This window comes from Poecile atricapillus, chromosome 2 (assembly GCF_030490865.1).
Source record: "Poecile atricapillus isolate bPoeAtr1 chromosome 2, bPoeAtr1.hap1, whole genome shotgun sequence".
In the NCBI taxonomy this organism is placed as follows: Eukaryota; Metazoa; Chordata; class Aves; order Passeriformes; family Paridae; genus Poecile; species Poecile atricapillus.
Genome location: NC_081250.1, coordinates 92,102,180 through 92,127,987, shown reverse-complemented (window position 1 = coordinate 92,127,987; position 25,808 = coordinate 92,102,180). Strand labels below are relative to the sequence as shown.

The 25,808-nt window shown below is 38.0% G+C and overlaps 1 protein-coding gene across 1 annotated transcript in view; it reads right to left on the bottom strand.

Annotated features, from left to right (window-relative positions):
* Positions 1-25,808, bottom strand: part of GABBR2 (gamma-aminobutyric acid type B receptor subunit 2) — a 466,358-nt gene that overhangs the window by 161,574 nt on the left and 278,976 nt on the right. The gene's annotated exons all lie outside the window — the stretch shown is intronic.

Genomic DNA, 25,808 nt, shown 5'->3' with positions numbered 1-25,808 from the left:
CAATTATTTTCTGCTATTTTTGTCGAGATTTTGGTGTGGCTTAGAAGTGCAGGAGCTTACTGAATTATCATTTTTACACTAAAACTTTTACATTTTGATGAGACTTACAAACCACAGGCCAATTGGCTAAAGATTTCTTTGAAGAGCTGGCTCAGCAGAGACAAAAATTTCCTTTCAGACCTCTGTCTGGGCAGGCACAACCCAATTTACATTTAAATTCCCAGTTTGTGACCCTATTTGTGACACTGATTTTGGAAGCTGATGATCTTGAGCTAGATGGCAAATTTGGAAAGACTGTATTTCACCCAACAGCTCTACATTAACCTTTTCTCCTTTCTCACTCAAAGGGATTTTGCCTGTTCAGCTCTGCTGAATAGAGCAGCTAGCTCCATTTTAGTAAAGTCTACAGTCTGACTAATACTAATCTGAGAGCCCACAGGAGGCAAAAGTTTCCTTAACACAAACCACTATTTTTATTGTTATGTTTTTATATATACTGTTATATTCTTAGAATTGTCTACAACAAATTGTAGACTGGGCTGCAAATCTGGCAGATGGTCCTAGGCATTTACTAAACGAACTTCAAGAGCTGGAGTTTGCAGTTCTGAAGACTTATTTGCCTTTCCCATGAGCATGACCCACTCAGATGGACCTAAAACTAGTTTGGAATAAAAGCAAAATCACCTGGTGTCCAGCAGCAGTTTCAGAAAGCCCATCCACATGGCATCACATACTCTTAGAAGTGAATATAAGTTTATAATTTCTGTCACAGACTGAACATTTACTGTGAAATAGATACATGAATCAATTCTTGACAATCTTAAACAGTAAAATATTCCCAGTAGCCATCTAAAAGCTAAAATGGTTAATGCTAAAACCAGAACCAATCTACTTCCATTTGTATTTCTAGCATGACAGCTGTTACCTGTGGATCTAAAACATCAAAACACAACCTAGAGAGAAGAGAGAAAAGCATCAGGATGCATATTGATATATAGTGCTCATATTAGATACCAGATAGTCCACAGCATCTCCTGACAGCAAAAGGGGATGACACACACCTTGGTGTTGGTCTAGCCCCAGCTTCACAGCAAAGCCTCATAGCTCTGATAAGCACGGAAGGGAAATGAATAATTGCCCTGCAACCATTTCTGTATGGAGAGTACTGGGACCAGATGAAATGTGGGAAGCACATAACAGGTGGAGAAACGTACACAAAAAAACATACACAAAAAAAATCTAAATCTGTGGTCTGATTAAGCACAGTAATTAAGGACGTTTTTCTGTGATTATTTCATGTGACAGATGATGCCATTTCTTTTCAACATTCATAAATTCTTACACGGTTTCCTTTACAGGTGAAATAACACTGAGAATGTGCCTATCCTATAAGCAGCTAGCCTGGCTACCAGGAGCTAGCCCTTGTAGGAATGGAGCTCAGTATTTGGAGAAACAAGCTGCTACAGAAGCCTGAAGAGCAAGATTTTTGGACTTGGAAACCCAAGAGTATAGAAAAAAAATCCCAGTATCTAATACCAGGAAACCACATGATCAATGCCTTGTCCCTTACCAACAGGAAAGGACAGTTCATAGAGGACATGCCACACTTTATTGAAGTCAAGAAAATCCATAAAGATATTTGATATCTTAAGGTAGTGACAACAGTGGAAATTAATCTCTGAGGGAAATAAAACATACTTTTATTGAGAGGAAGGATATACTATCCATTTTATAGTGTGATTACAGGGGTGCTGAGGGGGAGTCACAAAAAATGTGTTTTGTGATCTTTTGTTCTCCCATCAAGGACAACTACAGCTGCAGGTTTTTCAGATCCCCAAGTGCTGATCAGCCAAAAAGCCAATTCCAAATATTAATTAAAGGAGGCAAAGAGTCAGGACTGTGGTTCTTTTCTCTCTTGCACAGGTCAATACAGATAAGGACGGGACTGCAGGCTCACTTTTCTATATGCCGTTCCCTTCAGTTTCCTTTGGAAATTCTGAATTATTAAAGTTAGTGTAATATTTGTATAATGTAGCTCATATCTGTCAAAACCTCTGAGTGTTCAACAATAAAAGGACAGGAGAGAGTAGAACTCCTTCATAGAAGCACACCAACAAAGTGCTTTTCAGAATATTCAGAATATGATGTTGGCTTCTTTCTGTAGTGCTTCTATTATTTTTTAACTAGATCATTTCATAATCATAATCAAGATATTGTACTGAAGCTCACATTAAAATGCAGAAGAAAAATATGAGAGAAAATGTACTGGGGTTGTGAGATAATTTTTGTCACTACCATGACAGGAGCAGAGAAATTTCAGAACTTGAATCTGAAGCTGTTCCTTCACAGAGGGACAAAAAAGTACAAAAACTAACCAACCCAGATAAAACTGCCCCAAAAAATGTGACTGTAAATTATGCCTATAATTCTCATGGAATTATAAACAATCCTTGTTGTTAATTAATTGTCACAGAATAGATTACTTATATGGCCAAGATGAAAGCCTTCTGCCAACAAAGAATGAGATACTCTTAAAGGTATATTGAAAGGTTTTTCTCTACATATTTTATTACAGAGTTTTATGGCCCACTTTAAGCAACTCCACACAAATTGACTCACTATCACTTAATTAATTAGCTCACATTTCAGAAAGTTAGTACAGAGGATTTTCAAGAGCATGTCAGGTAGTTACATGTTCTTGTTGAATAAAAGCAAAGAAACATCTTGCAACTGATATCATCTGAATAAAACAAACTTACCAAAATGCACAGCAGTATTATGATTGCCAGTTTGACTGTTATCCACTTACACCGAAAATTTCCAGATGAGACTATGTGTAGCTTCAGTTCCTTTCACTATATTTCATAATTTCTATTTTCAACACATTTTGCAAATGTACTTATTCACACATCATGAAGACAGCTTCTACTGAGAGTGTTTAAGGATGAGAGGAATGCACTTGCAATGCATAAGAGATGGGACAGATGGATTTCCTTTATTTTTCTCTATGTAGACAATGCTGCCTAGCTTTAATTGACACTGTATCTAAAGCTCATAGCACCCTCAGTTATGTCAGTCTGACTGCAAATAACCCTCAAAGAGATGCAGTTAAGTCAACATAAAATGTTTATACCAGTATAAGCACCAGTAAAATTTATGCTTATAAAGGCCCCATAAACCACCATATCCTAAGTTTAGAAAATATGTATATTGATATGAATATAGTGTATATCCATTCATGAACTCCTATATGACTTTTTTGATATACTTTTTTTAAAAACTATGTCTATGCTACCATAAAGCCGAATTACATGTCTGTGTAACATCATTGCAGTGCCCAAACCACATGGCTCCATATGAAGATTAAGGATTTCAAAGCTCACAGTAGATTGCCATAGCTTGGCACTACTAAGAACACTGTTATGTCACTGCAGCTCTTTATAAACTTAGGGTTCCATGTAAACTATAAAGAGAAATGTGAGCAAGTGATGAGTATTCACTTTCCAACAAGTATGAAGTAAATTTTATAGCAAATTAAATAAACCTAGCATGGACTATTCTCCAGATAACTAAGGGTCACAGAGGTTTCTCATCTAGAGAACACAGGCTATGCTTGATTTAGAATCAGCAGAAAAAAAAAATAACATTACATATAGCTGAAAGCCTAAAAAATACCTAGGTCTTAGTTTGCTCTGCAAAAACAAGGTGCTGCCTCCAGGACTCCTCCTTGAAAAGCTTTTCAAATTTTTTTTTATATAGCCTCTTCTGATTCTCCACACAGCAAATGATGCACTCCCTTAAACCTTCCTTTGACATCAGTTTGACAATCCCTTTTCCCATTGCCTTCCAGATGCCCCTTTTGCTTCACTATCCTAATTCAGTGGGAGTGATTAGATGCTTAGTCTTTTAGAAAATCTTGCTGCATAATCAGCACTCAGCAGCCTGTCTCAGGAACCAATATTATTAAACCTTGTCCTACAACAGAACCATTTAGTTTCTGAGCATTATTCCTTATTCATGCATCGCAGCTCAACAGGACTGCTGGCAGCTATAGGGAATACTTAGTCATCAGATCTCAGAAGAATATTGGAACAGTGTTTGCCAACAGGTGAAACCAAGCATGGTGCACATGCACTTGAAATACTTGAAGACGAGAATGGCTCTAACATTTGGAAAGATTGTCTGGTGGTTTCAGCTGGGGTAAAGTTAATTTTCTTCACAGTGGCTAGTACAGTATTTTGGATTTGTGATGAACACAGGGTTAATAATACAGAGATGTTTTTGTTCTTGCTGAGCAGGGCCAAGGCTTTTCTGCTTGTCATACTGTCACACTGGCAAGGGGCTGGAGGTGAACGGGAGGCTGGGATGAGACACAGCTGGGACAGGTTATCTCAACTGACCAAAGGGACATTTCAGGCCATATGGCCTCATGCTCAGTATATAAAGTGGGGAAAGAAGGAAGAAGGAGGGTAAGGGTTATGTGGGATGGGGCCATGCTCTCCTGGGGATGGCTGAACAGCTGGCTGCCCATGGGAAGAGGTGAATGAATTCCTTGTTTTGCTTTGCTTGTGTGCATGGCTTCTGCTTTTCCTATCAAACTGTCTTTATGTCAGCCCCTGAGTTCTATCCTTTTACCCTGCCAATTCTCTCCATAGTCCTGCTGGTGGAGGAGTGACCAAGTGGCTCTGTGGAGCTTGGCTGCTGACTTGGGTTTAATCTCAAATTTCAAATCAATTACCTAGACATTAAAACTCATAACACTGCACAAGTACTCACACTTTCAAAGACACGTCTGACCTCTCTTAAAGCTCACCATTAGCAAGCTATTGGTAACTCATTGATAGGTTCAGTCCAGAGAAAGAGTGAAGGGTGCTCTGACACATTACATTATGGTGTCCTGAGGCTTGTCTCTCTCCAATTTAGCTTCTGCTCACACTGCCTTTAAGAGAATTCACTTTAAGAGTGAATGCTTTTCTTTAACACTTTACACTGCCAGTCACCTAGCAATCATTTGTCACTGACAGGTCTTAGGTCTTCTTTCTCATTCCCTCTATTGCCTCCTGGGAAGGCTGCTGAAGAGATTATGTGCTGCTCTGAGCGACAGCAATCCTGTGGCCAAGAGGGTTCAGAGAGCAAGTCAGAGGTAGGAAGACCAGCCAAACACAAGCAGAGAAAAACTTAAGCTGGAGACTGAAAACTGACGCCAAGCCTGAGAACACTTCCCATATTTCAATAAATCCTGTGCAAATTGCCTGCAAAGTCTCTGCTAACCTGCCCTACCTGTCTCACTCATTTTGAAAGCTGTTTCATGAAATAACGATCTACCAAATAACTGGAAATGCTTTCTCAAATGCCTTTACAATAAGTGTCAGGAAAGCTAATTTCCTTCAGAATAAATACAGAAACATTTCATGTTGTGGATCATGTAGAAAGTCTTTGCAAATGAATGCAATCTTAACTTTCATAATATATCCTTGCCAGACAGGACTGAGAAGCTTTTCAGTTATCCTTATCACATATCAGCAATAACCAACACCAGTTGAAAGTTTCCAATTAAAAAAAAGAATCACAATAGAAGCTTATAAATAATGAATGAGCAAAACCTTTTTCATCCACTTTCAGGAAACCATTTCTTTGTTTAAAGACAAAAATGCTGAGATTAAGAATCGAAGTTCAAATAAGGAGGAAAATGTCAGGTCAGATAGAAGATTATTCTTCAGCAGAAGCTGCCAGAAAAGAAAAACTCAACAAGGAAGGAAAACATATTACTGTTGAAAGGATTTGAATTGTGACAGTTTTTACCCTTGTAATTAGAGTTTTAAAATTTGTTTCACCCTAAGAAATACTACTTTCATCTTTAACTGTTGTGTAGCTATTTCTTTCATTTAAAGTTTTATTTATGTGTTTTGTTTATGAAATCCTAGATTTCACTGCTTTGGAAACTTATATACACAGCATACAGGAAATCTAGAGTTACAAAAGCAGTATATAAAGTGATAATTGCTCTGCGTAGCCAGATCTCTGGCTGTAAATCCTTCAGTCATCCATAAAGCAAAACAGACAGAAAGGTCAAACCAGACAAGGGCCAAGCAGGGTATCCTTAGAGTCAGGATGAAAGCTAAGGAGTCTTAACCCTGAGTGTATTTCACTATGTCAGTAATGGTGTTTTGCCAAAAGGACACAGCAAGCAAGTAAGCAAGTAGCACATTAAATTTCATTAAGTCACCTGAACTCATAAAAGAATCTAGTTATTTTGTAGAGGTTTAGAGGTTTATTCTTCTATAAAAATTTCAAGAATTTTCATTTTTATGAGCTTATAAAAAATATTTTTACTGATTCTTTTTAAGCTTTATTTTCACCTTCCTTATTCTACTTCTGTCTCTTACTTGGTTTGTTAGACTGACTTCTACTTCTGTATAGAAATTTAGTAATATAGTTCATATGGATTTAACACCTAAAATATTAGATATTTATATATTATGTATCAAAGAAAGAGCTACATAATGAAATAAAAAAATAAAGACTGTGTTTAAAACAATTATTTCTTTAAATGTGAATTGTTTACACCATCATTATAGATTTTATCCAGGAAACCGAGAAAGGCAGAAACAAATATAAAGAAATTAAGGCAGATCATCCATGAAGCAAAACAACGGTTTATGATGAAGCAAGTGAACAGAGCTTACATTAATTCTTCTGACTAGAAGTCCCTGTTTCTTAGGATGCTTAATAAAATCCTCAATAGCTTGAAATGAGGCTGTACATGAGACTACATTTTTTCTTGGATTTAAAAATTTTAGCATAAAATTTTGACTGGTATCAAACTGTATTACCTGAAATGTATGTCAGTAATTTGAATCAACTCTAGTTGATTTAACTAGTAAGTTAAAAGATAAAAAAGATATATTCAAGGGGATATGGTATGATTATATTCTAGGATATATGGATGTGCAATAACTGCAACATCTTAGTTCATTGTCTTTTATTATTTGATTAACTTTCCAGAAAATGCAAATCCTCATCATTCTGGGAGTTTATTTGCCAAAATAAATTATTATTTAAAGTCGAATGTTGTAATTATACATGTCTTCTTTAATATTAATATTTATCTAAATGTAGCACGGTGTGCAAAAATATTTATACCATTTATCACTTGGAGTTACTTCTTCCTGGCAGAGTCCAAACCCAGCAGGCTTTTCTTGACTCAGAATTTATGGTGAGAAATAACATTGTACATATAAAACTACAGGCAGCAATCATGAGAAGACATTTGCTCAATTAATAAATGATAACTTCATTACTTGTTGTGTCATACACCAGTCCATTTTCTACAGGGGTGTGTGAGGGAATCAGCCAGCGCAAGCTTGGGCTGGACTCCCAGGATCTTCCCAGGAGAACTCCCAGGAGGTTCCCATGTTGGAAAGACCATCCAGACAGTGACAGGTTTGGACATGGATACTGCTGGACTGCAGAGAAGCCCCCCTGGCAGCAGCCCAGGGCACAGCAGCAGCTCCATCTGCCAAAGTCTCTCTGGGAGAGGGATGACTGAAGGCAGGACCACGCAGGGTGTGGAGTTGCTGTGAGAGAGGCAGTGGCTACGTTCTCTTGCCTCCTGAGCTTGATTTCAGAGCACTGAAATTGGTCAGAGACCATGAGGCACAACTCATGACACTGCACTCATTCAAAGGTAAGGGACAGCAAACCACAGGACTGCAGTGTTTCAAAAATCTATGGTGTTTCTAAAGAAACCCAAGACACAGAGCATTAGTGTATCCACATCTTTTATCCAAGGGGATTAAATGCAATTATGTGCCTGGTGACCTGGAAACTCGGTCTGAATAGGCACAGTGTGCACTATCAAGATAGTCTGGCAAAAGAAAGATTTGAGTCATTATCAAATTACCAAATAATCTAACCTTTTTTTTAGTTAAGCAAAAAGTTACTCATGAATTCAAATAAAATCCACCAAGCAATGTCATTTAGAGAAGAAAAAACTGGGAATAGCACTGCTGTCAGTCTTTTCTGACTTAGCAGGGAAAAGCACACACACAGCTGAAAAATGCAAGACACCCAAGACAGTGACCTAATCCCAGTTTCCATCTGCTACCTCAGCATTTAAGCTTTCCATACAAACATGATAGATGATGTGATAGAGGATATCCTGACAGGAAAGACACAGTCCCCAGGGACCTGGATGACCCCGATCCAGCCCAGCTACATACTCTGATTGTATGAGAAAAGAGATGAAGGTGACCTTTTCCTCTTCTGGTATGCCTAATATTCTAGCATTTCATTTGATTTTCCCATGCATGCCCAAAAGAAATATTCTTCTACCACTACCGAAGCCCATTATTTATGTAACTGAAATTCTAAATTCAATGTGTAATATCAATTTTTTTTTTTTTCAGTATACAAAACAAATTTAAAAACCCGCATCAGTTACTTAGAAAGCCTGATGTGGTTACTTTTTCCCAAAGAGGATTTTCTTGTCAGTGTGGTGATGCACAGCACAACAGTTTGGCAGTAGCCCTGGTCTGTGGACAGTTTCAGCTGACCTACACACAGCTGCTAAGTCTCTGCCGCTGTTGTTTTTGTTGGCTGCTCAGATGTACAGGAGGAGCTGCAGGATGCAGTTCTCCTTTTGAGGGCTGGTTAGCCCTTGCTAATTTAAATTATAACCAAACTTAAGTGCACAACATGACAGAAATAAAAATGTCTCCCAGAGCAGAAGATGACCCAGACCAAAGGATCATGCCAGCAATCACACCTCCCAGCAAGGTTGTTTTCCCTTCACTTAGCAAGGCATGACTGCTTTCTGGGGATCTCACACCATGCAGGGAAAAAACATAAACTCCATTTTGGCACATTTGGATGCATACCTATGATTATATAATTAGGGCCTTCCCTCACCTTCTGTCAGGGCTGTGTTCCCCCTCTCCTGGCAGAGGAAGGCTCAGCACATACTGAGCAGCCTCCCCGACGGCTGTGCCTGCTCTGTTCCAGCTGAGAGGCCCTAAACCAAGATGCTCTGGCTTCTTCCTTACCTACTGCATCCCTTAACAGAGACAAGAGGGTGTTATTTAAAGGTTGTAGTTTCACAGCTACCAAGCCTGAAAACAGAGGAAAGCTGCAGCTGCTGTGCATATTATGTGTGTTAGATCTCAACGACTCATTATGTCCTTGAATACCCATTCCTGCCATTGCAGGTGGCCTGTGAAAACACCGTAGCCCAGGAAGAGCATTCTTCCTGGTTCAGAGTCAAACCCAAAGGTAGAATTCCCACTGTCCTTATCCTAAGATACAAAATAAGGGAGTTGTGGCAGTGCTGAACACATTCACACAAAGCTGACATTTCTATGCTTTTTCCTGTCTAACAATTTGTAGAGTAGCTCACAAATGCAGTTTTGAGTCATCCAGGATAGTTTATTCCAAATACTTTATTCAGGACTTGTAGGGGAATAATTCAGGAAGAACTTTAGAGCAACAAAAAGCCCACTTGAGCTGTAACCTGCAACTACAACTGAACCCTTACTGAGATATAGGGGAGACTTCAAAGTCCCCCTAGTAGCAATACCCCCCCAGATCACTGTTTCAGCTTCTGCTGCTGAGATGAATAAGACAGCTGTACTCAAAGAGCCATCGACAGCCAGACACTTTGAGACTTTGCAGCTCCAGCCTTCCCTTGACAAACAGCTCCCCATGCGAAAGTCACATGGGATCATAGACTGGATTTCCCTGTCCTCAGGGAGGTACGCTCTCCTCCCATAAGGAACAGGATTGTCACTGCTACAATTAGGGACTGCGCTCTAGGGAGCGAGAGAACATGTTACACGTCAGCATGCCTGTCTAACCCAAGAACTGCATGGTTCTTTGAGAAAAGTGTGTGCCTGTCATGGAGTTACTTTACTTTTAAGGAAAGTTGGAATTGCTGGGGACTGCCTGCAGTCTTTCTCATGACCAATTATCGGTCATTGCTGAGAATTGACAGCAGTTTTAGCCATTGAAAAGTGAGATCAACTTGTGAACCCCACCTTAAAGTGTACAACCAGAAGTCTGTGGAGCTCTTTGTTTTCTGACTGTGAAAGGCAGTAGAGCTTCGGCTTCTTGCTCTGCCCGGCCACGTGTGGCCGGGCGGGGGCCGGGCTGGGCCCGCCGCGTCTCCCGTCTCCCGGCCGGGAGATGGGGCCTGCGGGAGCTTGCCCCGAGCTAAGCTAGGCCAGGCCGGTTCCTAGTTTAGCTGCAGGTTTTACCGTGATGGAATTTACCAGAAAACTGTCAAGTAAAGAAGAAGAGCTCTAAGCCTGCTGCAAGCAGAGACGGTGACCATGCTCTCCAGAGCAGCTATGAGGAACTTTCCATCGCAGACAGCTCCAGCTCCTGTTCAGCAGAGATCACCGAACCATCTACAAAAGCTTGGGCAAGATTTTAACTCTTTCTTATCCAGATAAGACTTGCGGATTAATCTTTTTATTCAGAAAGAGAAAAGGAGAGTGATCAACATGAAAAGAGACTTTATAAACTACTAGTGGCAAGAAAGAAAAGAAACTTCAAGAAAGGTAGAGAATTAAGAAGATGCTTTAATTAAGCTGAAATATCTTTCTGTTAAAACTATGGGGATGGACAATGAAGTCTTGAAAAGAACTCCTTTAATTCATGATAGAGTATGGGGAGGAATAGAGTGTTCAAAGTGTAAATTTGAGAAAAAGTAGAGTAATTATGGTATAGTGAAGTGCTGAGAGATTTGAAGCCTTGAGAGGCAATGAGAAAACTGTTTTCTAGTGAAGCTCACAAAAACAGACGAAGAATACTTTTTGCCTTTGAATAACTTATCCTTAAAATTCTATCCTCAAACTAATGACCTATAACACATTTCAGAGTGATGTGGAATAGGAGGAGTGAGCTTTGATAACAGCAGCTCTGAGCAGCTGATATCAGAAAAACGAGAAACTATAACAAAAATAGTTTTCTTGTGAAAAACTCCATAAATTAACAGAAAGGAACTTCTGTTTCTCTACAGAAACTGAAGAAAAAACTATAGAAAGAATTGGGACTGTTTAAACCATCAAAATTCTAAAGTTTTTGTCTCTGTTGTCATGTGAACAAAAGAATGGTGAGCAGTGAAAAATGAAAAGGTTTTTCTAAAAGTTTATTCTGGTGTTCTTATTCTTGTAGTTTGTCAATAAACTTTCTTTATTCCTTTTAAGTTTTATGCCTAGTTTGCTCTTATTTTAATCCATATCTCACAGCAAGAAATAAATAATTCTTTTTTTCCCCTTTTTGTTAATTACTAGTTCAAAACCATGACAGTGCCTGTCTGCAAATTTCAGTGCTTTAGAATCATAGAAAGGGTATTTAAAGATCATCTAGTTCCAACCCCCCTGCCATGGGCAAAGATTCGTTCTACAATAGTTGAAATTCCTCTTGAAAAGCAATGTTTCTTGTCTGTCTTTGTGATCCCCACGAGGCCACCTGAGTGGTTTGGAAAGTTTGGGCTGATCACCAGGAGGAGGGGTGGTGCGAGACTGTAAACACATGTGTGAGAGACCCAGAGCGTGGGGCACTGGCTGAGGGGTGCAGGTGGTGAGACTGCAAAGCCCCATGACCCAAGCAATGGAAGAGGAGAAAAAATTACCATGCCCCACTCAGTTCTCACAGGCTTTAAGACACAGATCCAGGAGATGGAACTCACTCGTGAAAGGCTGCTGTCTACAAAATAAGTGATGGGGTTTCAAACAACAGCATTTGGAATGTTTTGTGTAGCACCCCTGTCCAACAGACAGGGCCCTACAAGGATATTTATCATTTTATGAATTTCCATTTTATGCTTTTTTTTTTTTTTTATGTAAATATATGTGAATTGTATATCAGCATGAGACCAAAGCAGTTTTGAAACATAATAATGGCCAACTCAAAATTTAGCCCACCCTGATCCATGCCTTACATGTTGATAGAGGTGTTTGACTTCCTCCAGATCCTGCCAGGACATTTAATGAGGAAGAAATCTAGTCTTGAATTACAAAATTTATCATCACTATTATTTCATAATTTTTCATTTTAAAATCTAAAGATGTTAAAACTTACGGGGTTGGGGTGGGGGAGGAACTAAAAAAATAATAACCTTTGCAAAAGAAAACTCATTAAGAAAACTATTTTGGTTTGGTCAGATTTATTTGGGTTTTTTTACGTGTAAGCTGATCCTATATTCAAGAAAAAAATCTACTCCAACTGGAACTGGTTAAAAGTCAAAGTTCCAGAGAAATAACTCTTTTTTCCTGCTGCTTCAGCAAACCTCCACTTGTTTTAACCTGTTTTGAGAAATCTCTTTGTACTAATCCACTGGAAAAAAATAAAATAAGGAGGGAAAAGTGATTTTCTTTTGGCACCAATTAGGAACAATGTGTTTTACTAAGAGCAAAGAAATTGGTGTAGAACACTGAGTAAGATACAAAGAACAGTTTTAAAGTGAAACTCGTGGATTTTATCTTTAATGATTGCTTAAAAATTTTTCCTAAAATATGGTATATTTCATTGTTGTGATGGTTCATTTTAAATTCTGATTTATTTTTCCTTTTATTTCTTCATCTGGATTTTGAATAGCTACAGAAGTAGACTAACATTAAAGAGAAAAATCCTCCCATGGAGAGCTTCAGCCATTAAATTATAATTACTCCAAATAATAAAGGATTTAATAATTAATAGAAGGCAGTTATATAATACACCTGACAGACAGCTCTGCAATGAAGTTGTGTGGCAAAGCACAACCAGAGCACAAAAGTGTTTATGCATAAGTGGAGCATTGTTTTTGTGCATAACATTAAATACACTTCTCTGAGTTTCCAGAATTAAAACAGATACTTCAGTCACTAAGAGGAAACAACTTGACAAGACACTCCTAGTTTGAGAGAATCTATTCTGCTCAGAGAATTGATAGCATACAGCAGCATTGTCCTGCTAGGACAAGATTTGTGCCTGCAGGAGTGAAATACAACATAGGGAAAAATCCTTGCAAAGCTGATTGAAAACTAGAAAAGCAGAAGTATGCATTGTTTTCTCATGTATGAATATTGCAGTATGAGAGCGAGGAATGGTAGAAACTTTTTAAATGGTTTGGGCATAAAACACTAGATTAACCTTCATAAGATGCACAAAATTTTGGGAAGCTTTTATTTTATTATACAACAAATTTTTATTTGTTGTAATAAACTGATGTAATTGGTTTTTCATTACAAGTGGAATCAAAAGTAAAAAAACTGTAGTGCTTTAAATGAGAAGGATTAGTGTCTAACTGTTCTAATTTATTTTTTTGCCTTTTGCCTAAAACAATGTTACAATTGTAGGTGAAGGAATCTGGAGCTTATTTTGCAATATGAGAGTAAGCAGAATTTTGGAAGCAGGTAATGCTAAAAATAGTTTAAAAATATTTCTAAAAGCTTTTCCCTGAAACTGATAGCAAAGTCTTAGTATAAGCTACATACAAAAGTTAGTTATCCCATTAACTTTATTTTTGATGTCTGTTAGTGAAAACCATAGTGATTAAAGTGTGAGAAGGGGTTTTAAATCTTATCCAAGTGAGTTAGTACACATCTCAGTTCATATGCATTTGAGTAACTGCTTCCAATCCCTTGATATTTACAGCATTTGATGGAAATTTAAGTCATAGAATGTATCCAGAAGGGAAAAAAAAATGAAAAAGGACTGGAACTGAATGATAATCTGTTGATTATCTATTGTGATAATCTATCATAAGTTTTATATAGTTACATACTTGACCATAAATATTTAACTATTCAAATTTTAAGAATCTCAGTACAAAAATTTATTTTAAAAGTACTTAGGCACAAGTTTTGTCTCTTCACTGTCTTATAAACAATTCCTTCTGCAATAGCATGCACAGATTCATGGCAGCTATCAAGTCAAGTGCTCTTACTGCTTTTCAGTAAGAGATGTAAAAATGTTCTCTTGCTTCCTTGTATTTTGGGTAGGTACAGACAAATCTAGCACAAATCTCTTGTTTCTAGATTAAGTAATTTAAGTAACTTTGATTTAAACAAGACCAATGGGATGCAAGACAATAAATGTCAAAACTTATGAGCAAGCGACAGCCAAAAACATATGAAACACAATCTGGAGAAGAAATTACACTTCTTGTGTGAGAGCAGTCCCTGGATCTTCACTTACACATTTGGGAATCTGGTACCCTCAAATTCCAGCTACAATCTTTTCCTTTTTCCTGATGCCTTCCTCACCTCAATGGTCTTAACTATCTGGCTTTCTAAGAGGAACAGATATATCCTGGCCATTGTCCTGGTAGAACCAGTACCACAGAAAAGAACAGACAACAGAGGGGACAGGAGTTATGGCAGATTTATACTGCAGAGCTCTAGCCAAGGTTTGCTTTGGGTTTAAGCCCACCCTGCTTAAATCACTTTTTCACTTAACCAGTTCATGTTACTCCTCACTGCAGCAGTACCACGAGTGAGCATGGAGGAAAACACAGCTGTTGAACAGAGCAGTGCTTGTGTTGCATCTTCCTCTGCGCTGGCCTAGCTGCAAGAGGAGTGGCTGGCTTCTTTTCAATCACACCATTGATGGGGAGAGCGCTGCTGTTTGACAGCTCCTCTGTTTTCCATGTACAGCAGCAACTTGCTTTGCCTTTGCTCTGCTGAACTATTTCTGGCATGCACCAGTTGATATACTCCTAGAAATGGAAATTTCTTAGTTAAATGGAAAATATTCCATAACTCATATATCCTGTTCATGAACTGTTTCTGCAGGTGCTTTTCTACCCTGAGCTATAAAGGATAGTATTGTCACAATTCATAGGAACTTTCTCACTTCTGCAACTGGTATTGAGACTATGTCAACCTGCTGTATCACTTGGGTTGTTTCATCCCTGTGCAGAATGCCCCCATTCTTGCAGATTTTGAAGCTGCTTTTTTATTCAAGGGTAGCACATCATGGGTTTTCTGGTATTTCTTGTGTGTGTATGTGGGAGGGACAGTGAAGCTACCATGAAAACTACCATGGACTCTTCTGGACTAGCCATTAATGACAGTCATTTCCTGCTCATGTTCCTACCCTGAAAATACTGAATCCTTTTTCAGCTTTGACACAAGTCCCACCCCACCCCTTCAACATACCAAAAATACCTCGCAAGACCAGGAGAACTGACCAAAGAGAGACCAGAGAGCAGGCAGACACAGGTACAACTACAGGACACTCACAGCTCAGTGGGCAGGTCAGGAAAACATGCTGAGCATGGTGAAAAGTAGCAAAGGTGGTGGGAGGCACAGAGAAATGATGGGAAGACACAGACACAGCTTTGTCACGCTTCATTGCCAGAAGGTATTGCACGCAATGCTGGAGAGATGAGAGCCCTGAGAGACAGTCATGTTTATTCTAAATACTTGCATACCTCCAAAAGAAATATTATGTACAGACCTTTTTACCTATTGCCAAGTGCCCAATCTCATATCTAAGTTTCTTAAAATAACTATTTTGGACGCTTCTCTACCATTCTGAAGTTTTTCAGAAGAGGTCCAAAGACAGAGTTACAGGTATCATTCTGCTAGGTCCAGTTCAAAAGTGGAGATTCATCAACAGAACAGCAATAACTACTGGGACTTTTGTTTATAAACTGTCCTTCTGAGTTTCCTGATTTTGCATAAGAAAATGAAACAATGAACAAACAGAAAATATACATGCCACTGCATTTTTTGATAATATATGAATTTTTTTTTTTTTTTTTAATTTGGGACATGATGTTCTCAGATGTCCTGTTTTTTACTTCTTTTAGTGGAACTTTCCATGTCTTAGGAGATTTTTACAGGACATGCTGTAAAACCTCTGTGGATGAAAGATAATTGCACTCAATTGGAAACAAAAGCTATATCTATCATGATCTAGCATTGTCTCTTTCCTTCAATAGCTGATACTGGTTTTGTGAAAACCCACTCACCGACTTTAGTAAGAGAAATTGGGTAAATGTGTTTTGAAGAGGTCTAATTTCCTGCTCCTCTTTTCTAATAAAAGCCTCCTTTACACCCCATACAAACCTTTCATTGAGCTTAAACATAAAATTACCTGCTCTCTGATACCCATTAATATGTTTCTAAATCATCTAATTCCCATCCGCTTGAAAATAAAAGTTATTCTATACCTTGACCTAGCCTAGAGTATAATTTAACAATCAGGAAAGCGCTATACACATAATTTGGTGATAAACCATCTGAATTTCTCTGCTTCCTTCATGAGACATTTTCTTAGAGGAACCTGTGTATGACTGATTTAATTCTACCTCTGAAAGAGAACAGGCCTCCTGAAAATAAAGTTGAACAGAATTACCTCAACAAATTTTTTTTAGAGCATGCCAGATAAGATAATATTTTTCTAAAATTATATTACTGCATCTTTTATAGCAATCATAAATAAAACAAAATTTTAAAGCCAGTTTTAAAAAGACTGTCTTCAAATTAAATTATGATTTTTGTCAGTATTTAATTTTTGGTGGAAACAAATAATGAAGTAATGAAATCAACTTACAGGTTTCAATGCTGCATAAATTATTTTTTCTTACTACAAATAAATTATCTTGCAACTTCATTTAATATTTTAACCTAATAATTTTATATTAACTTAATAATTCAACCTATCATGGATACAAAACCAATGAATGCAAAATATAACTTCTGAAATATTTAACATCTTTCCTAGATGTTAAACAGGATTACAATACATAGCAAAATTCAGTAAATGTTAACAAATATTTTTTTAAAAAAGAGAAATTTAAAATTATTTACTTATAATCAAACAGCATTTGCTTTTTGGTTTTTTTTTTCTGTTTAGTTGGTTGGTTTGTTTCTCTAGAGGTGTGGTTGTTAAAATATTCAGTGTTGGTAACAAATGTGTTAAGAGGGAGAGACAGAGGAATCTCTGCTGAGGTGATTAGATACCAAACTGGCTTTCTGCACCGAATAGGCACAAGGGGACACAGTCAGCCACAGCTCTCCTCCAAGTCTAAGACAACAAGCAGTAAGTGAGGCGCCTCAGGGAGCCCACAAAGTGTCCAAAACCCAGGGATGGCACAAACAATTTCTGTGCTTCTAAAATTCACTCCAGAACTGAACCCATCAGCCTGAGGTGACACATCCCACAAGACTGCTGAAGACATAAGGTGCCACACACAAGAAAGTTGCACTTTTTCGCAGGCTGTTGGGTCACCAACTCAGGTTTTGGTTCAGCCATCATAATAAACACACAAATTATCAGACCATTATCTATGAATAAAATAATCTGCTCAATATTTTGAAGCAAATTGTTATTCCCAACTGGCTTAAAGTCAGCTTAACGGGTGAAAAATTTGGATGAATATTTCCATTCACGGTTCACTATACAAAAGGTAAGATGTGCAGCAGAGCCTGGTGTTGACAACCTTAGAGCTTCCTGGTTTCTAGATGGTGTACTGTTGGGCTCTCACCATGCTTTGCATGTACAAGAAAACTTTATGCAGCAAGGCATTATAAGTTAGGATAGTAAAGTCTTCTTTTTTCCCTTGTCCTACTACAATAAGTCATTCATGGTGATATACCTACCAATTTTAGGAACTGAGGAGGCAGTCTTCAGATTTGCTGTGTTGTCCAAATGATTGTGCTGAGGAGGAATCTAAAATAAATTTAATCTCAATTTACATTACTAAAAAATACAGTTTGGGCTTTTTCAGCTTTCTCAGCAAGGATTCTCATATTTACAGATTTAATTTTGTTTGATTCATTCCTCAGCAACACCAAATTATTTTTGTGAGATCTAAAGCCAGTAAATAATAAGTGTCCCAGCTTGGTTATTTGAACGTTATTATATGGGAAGTGACTGATGATTTTAAACCTACAGAAGAAGCAACTAGGTAGTGTTTCATTTAACTTGTTAGTATTGCCACAGTCAATTCCTCCCTTTTACAGCCACTCCACTATTTATTAGTTAGAGGATGATTTGGTGGGATTCCTCTGTGCAAACTTCAATGGGTACGGTGTATATCACAGCTGCCTTGTCTGGGGTCTCTGTCAAGAAGCTGAGGAAGACAGGCACTTCTCATAGAGCATGATTTGCTTGATTTCCTATAGACACGTACCAAAGAATAAAGATTTAGCTTCATTCTGGAACTGCCTGCATTCTTCTTTAAGGTGGTTCAAGACAACTTGCCCAGATGCAAGTATCTGGGAAAGTTGTTTGAATTTTCATGGATATCACATGACACAGGTTTCATCTCCTGAGATGACCTCCTTACAAATAAAAGGTGAAGGAAAACAAACACAGAACTAATAGATTATTCTCTTCTTACACAATGATTTAGCATATATTGTAGCATAGCTTTGAAAACATTCAAAGGACAAATGTTTGAAAGAAAGGTTTTCAAAAAGGCCACTAAAGGAAACAATTCCTGCTCACAAAAAATAAACCTGTTGTCACTTAAACCTGTACAAATAGAGTGCAGCACATAGAGAAAAAAAATCTGAGCTCAGCCAGAGATGACTTCTGTTACACTAATATATTTGGGATTAATATTTTTCTTGAAATTTCATGTAATTTAAGTAGTTTGAGCTAATTGTTTACCTTTTCCAGTTAATAAAGTAATTCCAAGGTCTATGACTGTTCAAATATAAGTTAAGGAATTTCCATTTCTATTTCTACTTGTGTTAGCCAGGAATGATCTTGGCACCAAATTCAAAAACAAGCATGGGCATAATTAACAGTGCAGATATATTCTAGATCTGACCCAATACTCTTTTGTCACAAGAAAGAGGAATTTCCCCTAACTCCACTCAGCCTCCTTGATCACTGACAGGAACATCCCTCTGAGATACATCAAATAATGGTTTAAGTTCCCTCTCAGAAAAATCTGGATTTAGATGAATGTCCCAGCTTCTGGACTGTCTTTTGCTCTTTCTTTGTATGAAATTAATATTTAGTTATTGATACATAGCAAAAAAAAAAATAAGCATGAAAAGTTTAGAAATTCACTCCAGATATATCTCAGGAGAAGTTCAGTAACTTCAGAATTAAGGAGGTTTTGATGTACATTCCTTTTCTACAATGAGTGGAGGATGGAACTAAATCCTGAATCATGCACTTTTTATGTGGGTGGTCTATCTGCTGTGCATAGGGACATCCTAAGCAATGTTGAATCTTGTCAGAAAACAATTTGTCCTGAGGTACTAGGGCTTAGATGCAGCTTAGATGCGCCACATTTTAGTGTAAGTGTGGAGCAGATGAATGATGGTGCAAGTAAGGGCATGCAGGGGAATAAAGATCAAGCAAACATCTGAGGAACAGCTTGAGGATAAACATTCTTACCACTTAATTGGTAAACTAACTAAAATCACTTTCAATTAAATCCAAAATATTCAGTTTTCAAATAAAACAAATATATAATATATTAATGAAATTTGGAAGTTCATGTTCACCTGGTAAGCACAGTCAATTTGTACATGTGTCAAAAAAAAACAACAACAAAGAACAAAAAACAAAAACCAAAACCACCCACAAAAAAACCCATTCAAAATGACACAGGATTAACTGTATAGACACTTTAGCAAAAACTAAATTCTATGTACACCTTTTTCATTTATGGTCCTAGAAGAAGGCATTGTAGCAGGCTGTCACACACCTGGTATAACTTTATTTCTTGAAGGAAATAAAGTTTTGTATTTTATATGCCTCAAGAAGATAATTTCCGTACTTGGGTACTCAATATTAACATTGGTTCAGATTATATATTACAAGATCAAAGCAGACTGTGGATCAATACCTTAGAAATTTAAAAGCTGCTGCAGTCAGAGGTGAGTATTTAATCCATGTGCAAAATGAGGTCTCTTGCATTGTCTGTTGCATTGCAGGTTTGACTGTGTGAGATGCTGAAAGCTCTGCATGCCCAATCAATTTAACATTTCAGGATGGACTCAGAACTTTGCTGTATCAGTCTCAGAGTTTACAATGTTACAACTACACTGTCTTCATAAAGCACTGCTTAATTACAGTGCACACACAACAGTAATTCATCATACCATAAGCTACTGCTGATTAAAAGCTGTAAGCTGGTTTTAAAACCTTGTGCACTCATTATAATCAACAGTAGGGAAGGATTCTCAAAGGCTTGACCCATTTCCAATGCGATTTGACCCAATTCAGTGTGATGCAGCTTCATTTATATTTTATCTGTTGATTGGGTTTTATCCATCTAACAGATCAGCTATTGATTTCAAGGTAACAGCACAACTTATAAAGCCATTCCAGAGGAAAAAGAGAAACAGCTATTGTTCAATTTTGTTTGTCCTTGCTTATTCCATTTGGATTAATTATCCACCATCATCTGGCTAGCTTGTTTTGAAAAATGAAATGTGTATGGCCTAACTGTCCTGGAATTTTCTTCTACTACTTGACCATTACATAGAATTACCTGATGATTTGGCCAACATGTAATCCAAATAGTCTCCTAAGTCCTTCTCTACCTTCATAACTATGGACCACAAGCAAAAATGCAATCATTGAGAATGGCTGCTAAATTGTAGTGTAGGAATGGAGACTTATCATGTGTACAAGCCAAGAAGCTTTCCTCCTGCTTCAGACCTTTATGAGGCACACACATCTTTTGGTTTGGGAACTCTCTAGCAATTTCTTGAACAGCAACTAACAAATCTCAGATGAAGACAATTCCCAGAAAACTCATACCATCTGAGAAAAGGGAATACACAGGAGGATAGTCTAGCCAAAGCACAAAGGAGTTTACCACTATTCCAGGGACTGATTGCTACTGTCCGTCTACAAAGAGTGGAAAATACACACATGGTGGTGACAGAGGACGTTATATGATGCTTATGTCAAATCTGAGATAACAGCATATGCATATCACTATTTTTTTAACACAAAAATTAACCAATTGTAAAATTCCTAGCATTTTTATCACAACAAGAATTAAATCTAGTTTTCAAGGTCTAGTTTTTTAATAGCTCTCTGAGAGGATATCAACAAAGATTAATAAAAAAGAGATTGACAAAGGGAAAATTCAGAGAACCCTGAAGACTGTATTTCCTTTCTGTGCATCTTGGGCAGCTTTCCCATTTCTGTTTTAATCAAGAAGCTATTTGGAATGCTAAGTGGCAAACAGTTTGATTGAATTGGAGTAACATTATGAAATATTTCAACTCTGCGTTTCCATCCCCATCCTGAGCAATGTGAAGCAGGGACAGAATTTCACTTTCTTGATGCAACATGACTAAAAGCCACTCTATGACATCTTCTCTCACCCAGTTAAAATCAGGTCTGCCTGCACAGACTATTCCAGTTTCCATGTCTGGACCTTGAATGAGTTTACCTCAGCTGCTTGTAACTTTTTCATTGCTAGACATTTTCAACATTAGTAGTTTTATACTTTAGAATGGAGGGAAAAACTATTTGTGAGATTTTACCTTTGATCCTGTAATTGCTGACGTCTGAGTATTTGGTTTATGACATGCAAATGTAATATTTCACTCCCTTACTCCTGTCTCCCCACTTTTTGCATGTTTATAAGAGCTGCAATGCCAAGATGAAAGGAAAGCAAACAAGAGGAATATATGTAGTCTTAAATAAAGCATAAATATTTCATCCTAAATTTATCGAAAATGATGAGAATATGAATGTCACCTGGAATGAATGCCTCTTGAATGAGTGTAAATTACAGACAGTCATGAGATGAATTAATTATATTGTAATGAAGAACACTGATGAGCCACTTTTACACCTGTTCTTTTAGTCTATATATTAGTGAGCTGGTGAAAGTGCAAAGCAACAGATGCTGCAAAGGCTTAGAAATCATCTCTTGTCTCTATCCTTTGCATCTGCAGCTTGTAGTTATCTGAAATTCAGGAGAAACACTGCTAAATCTGGGGTTCTAACATGCATAATTTTAATGCATGCTGGTCATGGCTGTGCTGTTTGAGGCAAGAAGGCTGCTCGTAATGACAGAATCACAGAATCATTTAGGTTGGGAAAGATCTCCAAGACCACAAAGTCCAACCTTTGACTGATCTCCACCTTGTCAACTTGACCATGGCACCAAGTTCCAGGTCCAGTCATTTCTTGAATTCCTCATATCTGTCATGAAAGAGGCAGTGCACATTTCTGTAGGATCTGCTGCCCAGCACCAGGAGGAATGTGTGCAGACTGCTAAGGCCCAAAGCTGCTCTCCCTGTACATCTGTCCATGGCCATGGATAGCATGTCCTGCCAGGGACACTAGTTGGACTGCTTTGCAGGGTGCATCTTTAGGCAGCAAAAAGAGCCTTTTCTTCTAAACACCCTGCCCATGCAAAAGCAGCCAAGGTTTTGCTAAATGGAAGAGCTCCAGGCCAATTAATGCAAATAAATTGAACCTGACAGATCATTTAAGATAAGCTTTTATTCCTTTTAGGATCTCATGCTAAGTAAATCTCTACATTAAATTTCACAAGACAGAGCTGAGAAACTTTGCAATGCTCCTACCTAGACTGTTATTCTTATTTTCTTATTCAGTAAAAGAGCAGAAAATCATTATCATTATTCTGGCCAGATCTCCTTTGTTAATCACAACAAAGGTCTAAGGGAAAAAAAGCTTGGAAACATGCTTACATACTCAAATCTTCAGTTATGAAGCCAAGGGAGATGCATTTATCTGGCTACTACATCTCAAAAAAAGTTATTTTTTTGCTTTGCTCCATTTGGGATGGGGAATGTCTAGGTTGATTTGGCTGTCAGCTAGGTTCACAGAATCTTGGGATATTGTGAGCTGGAATGGACCCACGTGGATCACTGAGTCCAGCTCTTAAGTGAACAGCCCATGTGGGGATCAAACCCATATCCTTGGCATTAATAGCACCATGCTCTGACCAGCTGAGCTAACCTTTGGGAAAATCCACTTTGGGTAGCATTTTCAAAATGCTGGAGTGGCCTAGAAATTAAAATATCTGACTCAGTTGCCTTTCCCCCCTAACATTTTATCTTTGGTATTCCTTTTGTTTAGTCATCTTCTTCCATACAAATAGATCATAGAGCATTAAAGAAAAGTAATTTGTTGAATTTTCATTAGAAAAGGATAACTGAAATATGTATTAACAAGGGAAACAGAAGCAGAAGTCCAGCTCAAGCCCAGACAATGGATGAAATATTTAACTTACACAACAGTCTATGGTATCAGTAGGGCATTCTATATCCAAAGGACACCTATCTATATATATATATGGCTCCTGAGCCCACAGCCCTTTCCAGAACTAATGTTTCTGTAAACACCACTCCTTCCAGAGTCAGTCCACAGTTGGAGTTATGTGCACCACTGATTTTATCTAGCCCAGTAAATCAGATGGGCTAAAGCTACTTGAGTCTTTCGGGGATTAAAATAGTTCTAAAGTGCTGAAAAATGAACCTGTAACACACAGGCAATAATCTAGCATTTGGGTACAGGTTATCACTTAGGTTGTCAGCTGAATTTATCAAAGCTGGATATGAGTAGCTAAAAAGCTTTTGGTGATTTATAACTTCTGTACACAGCTGCAGCCTTAAATCCTACTTAACATTTTCTGGGTGTGAAAATTCACAAATGTTTTTTTTTTTTTTAAATTCCATTCTCTTCTCTGAATTCAACAAGGCCTTTGTGCATTTACTGACCTTTGGGATTCACACTTCAGAGACTTTTCCAAGTCTTTTCCTCTGGAGAGGGGAAGCACAGACTAAATACATGAATAAGTCCCTCATTTTTATCAGGCTGTCTGTCGTTTACTAACACAGCACAACGCAACATTCGCCTGCTGTCACATCAGACTGCTGCAGTCTTGCTCCAAATGTCACATTAGCAGAGTCAGGTTAAAATCACTTTGTGTTACAACACTTTCTACAATGACCTTTTGAAGGGTCAGAATGACAGTAAAGCTTCACTCCCCTTGCTCTGTGCAGGGAGCCTCTCATTTTTCTCTGAAACGTGAGAAACACATGCTTTGTTTTCAAGGGGGAGTTGTCAGCTTTTATGAACATGGGACATTCCTGCAATCCACTGATCTCTCTGTGGCTCCATCCTATAGCCTGTGAGCTAGAAGCAGCATTTCAAAACAGTAAAATTGATTGTCTGAGGACTGGGGTCTCTGTGTATGTCCAACACATTTTTCTTGAGAAGCACAGGGATCTGCTTCCCCTGATGTACTCAGCTTTCCATTTTTACACAGGTCAGGGCAACATGTAGGGCAATTTGCTTTACCAGGACTATAATTTGACCTTTTAAAATGACCAGAATAGGGTATGTGTGTTACTAATTTGGATCCTATAGCATACTTTAATAGAAGCAAGGATCCATCATGACTATACTATAGATGGGAATGTAGGTTTCCAGGGGAAGAGCTATCCACCTTGCTCAGTGCAAAATCAGAAGGACTGGAACAGATTGGAATGGACTGCCCAGGAAGTCTTCCAGACCATCACTGGAAGTCTTCAAGAAATGACTTGACCTGACACTTGGTGTATTTGACAAGGCGGTGATCAGTCAAAGGTTGCACTTGATGATCTTGGAGGCCTTTTCCAATTTAAAAGATTCTATAAGTTTAGGGACACCCTTTCAGTGAGGTATTGCTTTTTTCCTCCTCCTTCTCCAAGCTAGTCTTTAGTGGTAGATCCCAGATGATTTGCAGTGGCTAAGCCCCTGACAGGGAGACTGTTCCTGCGCTTCCCGTGTCATGTGGGGCTTCTGAGACCACCTAGTGAGCCCAGTCAAGTCCCAGATCTGGTAAAATAAAGTTTAATTGTTTATCATTCACAAGACATTAACCAGTAAAGACTGTATAGTCTGTCAAGGTCAAGTATGGCCTGGATAGCTCTGAATTAGATATGCAGAAAGCAGCTCCAGGAGGAAAAATGTGCCCATGGCATAAAGGTTAAACAAAGAGGGGAGGAATAAAGGCAGAACACAGCAAACTATTCAAACAGCTTTGTGCCAGTAGCTGTGGATCATATAAAATAGCACTTAGATTTGTGTACAAATGACAGTTCCCTATATCTCTGTCTGACCCTGTTCCCTACACGAACAGTATTAATTCAATACATTTTTCATTCTGGCAGTAGTTTGAACTAAATCACTGCTAAATCATCTGTGGTGGATTCACTTTGTTGCAGGTAGATGTAGTAGATCAATCTAATGAAAAAATTTACTTATGAGGAATTCATCCCCTGTCCTCTATAATCATTTAAGGAAAAAATTATACATGTGCTCCAGCTGAGGATAACAAATACCAAGATGGATGGAATTTCAAATAGACATTTTTCTCAGCAGTCCACACTCATGTTGCCCCTTTGGTTTCAATTTTTGAAATAGCAACTCAAGAGTAAGAAAAGCATGACCTAGTGCTTTCATTGCAGGGGCAAGAGGACACTAGGGTCCATAATAAGATTTTAAAAGATGTTTTGCCCAAGTCCAGAATGTATAGGGTGTGGCTGTTGTGGGGCTGTTTGGCTCCCAGACACTATAATACAAAACTCTGGAAAATGAGTTTATTCTAAGTCAAAATATAAGATTACAAAGGGTCTTTACTGACTCTTGGAATAGAGAAATGGAGGGCTACTATTTCCTGAACCAGCTTCATTTCTTTCCAAAAGGAGGGTGGGAAATTTCTGTTGGAGCAAACCATCAAAATTCACTGAAAATAAACATAGAGATGTTTATCACAGATGTGTAACAAATTTAGTGCAATTCTATTAAATAACGTGATTCAAGCCAGAAAATGACACCTGTGTCATTGCGAAGTACTACCAAAGATCAGACAT